The sequence below is a fragment of the Engraulis encrasicolus genome, chromosome 18, assembly GCF_034702125.1.
Source record: "Engraulis encrasicolus isolate BLACKSEA-1 chromosome 18, IST_EnEncr_1.0, whole genome shotgun sequence".
NCBI lineage: Eukaryota > Metazoa > Chordata > Actinopteri > Clupeiformes > Engraulidae > Engraulis > Engraulis encrasicolus.
Window position 1 is genome coordinate 26,499,669 of NC_085874.1, and position 7,012 is coordinate 26,506,680.

At 40.6% G+C, this 7,012-nt stretch overlaps 2 long non-coding RNA genes across 2 annotated transcripts; one reads left to right on the forward strand and one right to left on the reverse strand.

Annotated features, from left to right (window-relative positions):
* Positions 1–2,237: 2,237 nt before the first annotated feature.
* Positions 2,238–4,307, reverse strand: LOC134468537 (uncharacterized). The gene is made up of 3 exons (XR_010038832.1): positions 4,104–4,307; positions 2,659–2,865; positions 2,238–2,289 (listed from the first exon to the last, which is right to left on the reverse strand). It is a non-coding gene; the product is annotated as an uncharacterized LOC134468537 (long non-coding RNA).
* Positions 4,308–4,599: 292 nt separating this feature from the next.
* Positions 4,600–6,537, forward strand: LOC134468538 (uncharacterized). The gene is made up of 3 exons (XR_010038833.1): positions 4,600–4,657; positions 5,874–6,078; positions 6,492–6,537. It is a non-coding gene; the product is annotated as an uncharacterized LOC134468538 (long non-coding RNA).
* The last annotated feature ends 475 nt before the right edge of the window (positions 6,538–7,012 follow it).

Genomic DNA, 7,012 nt, shown 5'->3' on the forward strand with positions numbered 1-7,012 from the left:
TCTGTACCATGTTTCACTTTATGCACCATTTCTCTTTTTTCATATTCTTCATCTCCAACAGCATATAGTTTTGATGCTATCAGTTCTAAAATGGTTGATCTTGGGATCTTGACTTCAGAGTCCCATTAGCCTTCATTTTTGTCAGAATTAGGCCTGACATACTCTTGGCTGGCTTTTTTGAGACAGGACAGTGGGAGAGACTTCTTTGGTGTTAAAGGTGAAGAATTTGGAAAAAAAATACATGGTGCCTAAAGTCAAACATGGGAGGGATACAGCTCTTATGTGGAGCTGCATGCATGCTGCTGATGTGTGAGGGCTTTTATCATTCATTACATCATGAAGTTAAAAATATTTTGCTCTACGAATAGCAAATATGTCACCATCTCTCATTGAACTCCATTGATTTTCATTGTGTTGCTTTCCATGATTACAATGACCCTAAACATACACCTAAGGCCAAAGTGGATTTTCGGTAACACTTTACAATAAGGGTACATGAATACTATTGGAATTATGTTGGAAGTAATGTATGATTTATAGTTAATTAACATATGACCTATGTATGCATTGATGGTTAGTATACTAGTAATGAGAAGGGAGTCCTGCTTGGAATCATAATGACCCACTATTAACTAATTGTGCAAATCAAAGGTGAATTCATGGTGTGAGTTCCAAGTGTTAATATACCATGCATTAACACTGCTGATAACACTGCTGTTAATATATTATGTGTCCAAGTGTTAATATATTCTGTATTAACACTGCCAGATCGTTCCTTATCATACACGAATTCGACCTGGACGTGGAATTAATTGATAGACTTGGCCTACCTTATGCATGCAGCAGATGTTGAGTGTAGAAGTAAAGTTAACATGGTGGATGAAAGGTAAATTTAAAGTGCAAAATTATACTGGAAATGAATCCCATGCTAAAAATCCTGCCTTATCACGATCCAGTCGTTTCTCAAGATAGTTGACTCACGTAGGCTGCGTGACACCACTGTGCCAGGAAGATGTTGCGATAGGGCACCGTTGGCTCTGCATTGTTTGAAACGTGGAGGGGTGCTTGCAACCTTCATATCGTTCACCTGCTGGCTGTGGCCTAGAAGCCGCCTCTTCTGGACACACAGTCCCTGGTGCAATGTTTTGCCACTCTGGCCAGAGATCATTTCCCACTTCACATTCTTGTGACCAGCCGCAGTCATTTGTAATATCAATATACAAGCTATATCATATTATGTCCCATGTGTCAAGGTCTGCTTGTTGAAGGGGTGGGGGGGGTGGGGGGGGGGGGGGGGGGGGGGGGGGGTGTATTATTGGGTAGGCCTTCGTCTAAGATGATCTTGTAACCAGCACCACACAAGTAATATTTTTCTGTATGAGGTCATATCTAAAGTAATGATTAATTAATGTATTATTTAACAACCTCTTTGGAGTCATAATATAAGTCATGATGACTATGGCATTAGTTAATGTATAAAGAAGAGATATTCCAAGTGTGTTAATATATACTCACAAAAGATTTTACGCTTAACAACTGAATCTTTGCCCCTTATTCTGCGGTCATGACATGATAATGAGTACTATAGCATTAGCTAATACATGAAGAAGTGATATTCAGAATGTGTTACTATGTACTCAGAGAAGAACTTCTGATTAACTAACATCATCAATAAAAACACCAGTTTGTGTACAAATTTTAATAAGCAAAAATGTTAAACAAGGGATCACACAATAACATACCACAGGCTTACATACATTTATCCAGAGAGAGAGAGAGAGAGAGAGAGAGAGAGAGAGAGAGAGAGAGAGAGCGACAGACAGACAGACAGACAGACAGACCGACCGAGCAACCGACCGAGCCACACACACACACACACACACACACACACACACACACACACACACACACACACACACACACACACACACACACACAGCCATTCTCCTGAAAACGTCCAAAAGATGAGTCCATGGTTTACAGATGCAGAGCAAGATGCATTGTCCTATATAAAACTCGGAAAGTCCAAGTTGCATGGTCCACAGAGAAAGCTGGGGTTGACATACTGGGAGGCGCACAAGGTGTTTGGATCCGCAAACCAGCCAATGCACTCCTGTAAGCGCCCCATTGGACACTGATGACGGTGGTAACCGGACGCACGTGTTTAACCACACCAGCTTCTCCTCACCAGCCACAAGACAGGATGTTTCTGGTGGTCACCAACTCCTAATATTCTTAAAACCCACTTTTTTTCCGTCGCCATGTTGCACCGGCCCTTCTGTGGTGATACTGTAAATATACAAGAAAGTAAAGTAAGTGAGTAAGTAAGTACATTTTATTTATAAAGCACATAAAACAGTACAAAACTGACCAAAGTGATACAGATATTAAAAGGAGAAGGGAAAAATGTCAGATAAAAACCATGCAGCTTGGCCTGCATGTTTTTTGAAAATATGCAGCACCATGGGTGACATCATCAAAGCTTAAGGTGGTCCAACAACATGTTGCTGTACTGCTTCACAGTGGTACCTCTCCAGCCCCCCAGGGGAGGTTGAGATGGCTGCGGTGCTTAGTTGCCTTTAGGGGGCATTAGTCTACTTTATTTTTTCAATACTAACGGGGACGTTGGCAGGCTTATGGGGGTTTTGGGAGGCTCACCTTGCTTTTATTACGGAAACAACTTTCATCAATAGCTGCAAACTGTCAACGATCTCCAACCATTTGACCATGGCATCTTATGTGGGCATTTATTGCATGATTGCAAATCCATCCGACTGTTCCAGCCATCTTTGACCGTGTCCGGGAACTCCTCGCAACTCCATCCTGCATCATGTCACTCTTTCTAAGCACAAAACCTGAAAGAAACTGACCAAAGGCAGAATAGAAAAAATAATTAAACATATAGTCAGTAGACAACACAGCACTGTAGTCTAAAATTCCCTCGTAAAGACAGTCTAACCCCTTCATATTAAACTATTAGAGGCAATTTCTGGCAATATCATTTCTAAAGAAAAAGTTTATGTAGTTTAGGACACTACATCTACATCTTGAGAAATGGCCGCCACATTGAATTATCTTGTGGTCAGTGTTTTTTTTTTCCTGAAGTGTGACCCTTAGAGAATATTTCAGCTAAATTCCATGTCTTTACACCAAAGTAAGTGGCTTTTACAGTAACTATTAGTAGCAGAGACGGCCATCTGAAAAATGGGCGCCATACTGACTTTAAGTGTGGCCAACATTTTTTTTCCTAAAAAGTGACCCTCAGATAGTATTTCAGTCATATTGCATTTTTTAACCAAAGTAAATGGTTTTATACTAACCATTCAATAGCAGTGGCAGCCATCTTGGAAAATGCTGCCTATATTACAATGTTGTGTGGCCCGCTTTTTTATTAAAGAAAGTGACCCTCAGAAAGTATATTTGACAAATTCCATGCATTTATACCAAAGTGTATGACTATGTCACTAAGCTGCTCTAGTACATCTAGCAGAAATTCACCCCTTTCAACTCCCCTCCACAGGCACACACAGAAGTCATAAGTCCATTGGAGAGGAATTCTGCCAGTTCTACTCTACTGGCTGGTAATCTTATTTGCTACTGGTTTGTCAAATTATTACGCTTCCAAAAGTGACCACTGGGGGGCTTAAATACAGTATATTATATTGCAATTCAGTGGTAGGGCATGGCAAGCCACCTCTTCAAACAAGTTTTCTTGACTGGGATGTGCACGACAGGCTGATAGGCCTAATGGAACAACACCATAGATTTCATTTCTACAGGCTTGCAATCTGTCTTGGCCTCACTAGGCTAAAAACAGAGATCCAGAAACACAACAGAAGCATATTGTCTTTCTTGTATTTTACATAATATGTTTTTGTGAAAATGATAGACAAACACATAGGCCTACAAAACATGTATTAAAGTTTCTAAGCTTAAATGAAGAACCATGAATTACTGTAGCTGAGTTGCACCAAGTGTTTGCTCAGCCATTATCCAAACTACTTCGTTTTAATTGGAATTTTGAAGTTACTAAAATTAATATATGAACTACCAGCATGAAATACACTACAAATGAGATGAATTATTCAAAATAAAGTACTCACAGGAGCTGCTTGAACAAGCACGTTGTAGGGGTGGCAAAGAGAGCTGTCGGCATCGTTGTGGCACGGTCGAAATGGCTACAATAACACTTCCGCTCGTAACTTCCTGTTCAAATCTTTTGTCAAAATAAAAGTCACGAATAGCTTGGTGATTACATTAGTTTTACCACAACCGTAAATGCTGCTGACTATTGCATATAATGAAAATCAAAATGATGCATTTCGATTTTCCTTTCATGCAATGTGCACTATTTACAATTGTGGTAGAACTAATGTAATTAAAAAAGCTATTCGTGACTTGTATTGTGAGTTGAACAGGAAAGTGAGAACAAAGGCGTTGTTGTAGCCATTTTGGCCATGCTACAACGATGCAGACAGCTCTCTTTGTCACTCCTACAACGTGCTTGTTCAAACAACTATTCGTGACTTTTATTTTGACAAAAGATTTGAACAGGAAGTTAAGAGCGGAAGTGTTATTGTAGCCATTTCGACCGTGCCACAACGATGCCGACAGCTCTCTTTGCCACCCCTACAACGTGCTTGTTCAAGCAGCTCCTGTGAGTACTTTATTTTGAATAATTCATCTCATTTGTAGTGTATTTCATGCTGGTAGTTCATATATAAATTTTAGTAGCTTAAAAATTCCAATTAAAACGAAGTAGTTTGGATAATGGCTGAGCAAACACTTGGTGCAACTCAGCTACAGTAATTAATGGTTCTTCATTTAACAGCTATGATACATGTTTTGTAGGTTTATGTGTTCGTTTATCAATTTCACAAAAATGATTCAGTAAAATACAAGAAAGACAATATGCTGCTGTGGTGTTTCCAGATCTCTGTTTTTAGCCTAGTGAGGCCAATACAAATTCCTAGCCTGTAGAAATGAAATCTATGTCGTTCCATTATCTCAACCTGTAGTGCACATCCCAGCAAAAAATAAATAAATAAAATAACATGTTTGAAGAGGTGGCTTGCCATGCCTTACCATTGAAATGCAATACTGTTATTTAGCCCCCTAGTGGTCACTTTTGGTAGCATAATTTGACAAACCAGTAGCAAATAAGAACACTACCAGCCAGTGGAATAGAACTGACATAACTCCTCTCCAATGGACTTGTGACTTCTATGTGTGCCTGTAGAGTGGAGTTGAGAGGAGTGAATTTCTGCTAGATCTACTAGAGCAGCGTAGTGACATAATCGTACACTTTGGCATAAAAGCATGGAATTTGGCAAATCACTCTAAGGGTCACGTTTTTTAATAAAAAAGCTGGCCACACAAAATTGTAATATAGCCGGCATTTTTCAAGATATCTGCCACTGCTATTAAAGGGTTATAAAACCCTTTACTTTGGTTAAAAATGTAAATGGCTGAAATATTCTCTACGGGTCACTTTTTAGAAAAAAAAAATGCTGGCCTCACTTAAAGTCAATATGGCACCCATTTTTCAAGATGGCCGCCTCTCTGGTTACTGTAAAAGCCACTTACTTTGGTATAAAGACATGTAATTTAGCTGAAATACTCTCTAAGGGTCACTTCAGGGAAAAAAATCACTGGGCACAAGAAAATTCAGTATGGCGGCCATTTCACAAGATGTAGATGTAGTGTCCTAAACTCCATACACTTTTTCTTTAGAAATGATATTGGCAGAATTTGCCAGTAATAGTTTAATGTGAATGGGGTTATACTGTCTTTACGAGGGAATTTTAGACTACAGTGCTGTGTTGTCTACTGACCATATGTTTAATTATTTTTTTTATTCTGCCTTTGGTCAGTTTCTTTCAGGTTTTGTGCTTTAGGCAGAGTGACATGATGCAGGATGGAGTTGCGAAGAGTTCCAGGACACGGTCAAAGATGGCTGGAACAGTCGGATGGATTTGCAATCATGCAATAAAGGCCCACATGAGACGCCATGGTCAAATGGTTGGAGATCGTTGAGAGTTTGCAGCTATTGATGAAAGTTGTTGTAATAATAGCAAGGTGAGCCTCCCAACGCCCCCTTCTCTTCATCATGAGCCTCCCAACACCTACTTGACCTCATCATAAGCCTGCAAACGCCCCACTTAGTATTTAAAAAATTAAGTAGACGAATGCCCCCTAAAGGCAACTAAGCACCGCAGCCATCTCAACCTCCCCTGGGGGGCTGGAGAGGTACCACTGTGAAGCAGTACAGCAACATGTTGTTGGACCACCTTAAGCTTTGATGATGTCACCCATGGTGCTGCATATTTTCAGAAAACTTGCAGGTCAAGCTGCATGGATTTTATCTGAAATTGTTCCCTTCTCCTTTTAATATCTGTTCATCACTTTGGTCAGTTTTGTACTGTTTTATGTGCTTTTTAAGTAAAATGTACTTACTTACTCACTTACTTTACTCTCTTGTGTATTTACAGTATCACCACAGAAGGGCCGGTGCAACATGGCGACGGAAAAAAGTGGGTATTAAGAATATTAGGAGTAGGTGACCGCCAGAAACATCCTGTCTTGTGGCTGGTGTGGTTAAACACGTGTGTCCGGGAACCACCGTCATCAGTGACCAATGGGGCACTTACAGGAGTGCATTGGCTGCGACAGGCACTTCACAGTGAACCACTGTCAGTAGTTTGCGGATCCAAACACCTTGCGCGCCTCCCAGTATGTCAACCCCAGCTTTCTCTGTGGACCATGCAACTTGGACTTTCTGAGTTTCATATAGGACAATGCATCTTGCTCTGCATCTGTAAACCATGGACTCATCTTTTGGACATTTTCAGGAGAATGGCTGTGTGTGTGTGTGTGTGTGTGTGTGTGTGTGTGTGTGTGTGTGTGTGTGTGTGTGTGTGTGTGTGTGTGTGTGTGTGTGTGTGTGTGCGTGCGTGTGCGCGCGCGCGTTGGTCGGTCGGTTGGTCGGTCGGTCGGTCTGTCTGTCTGTCTG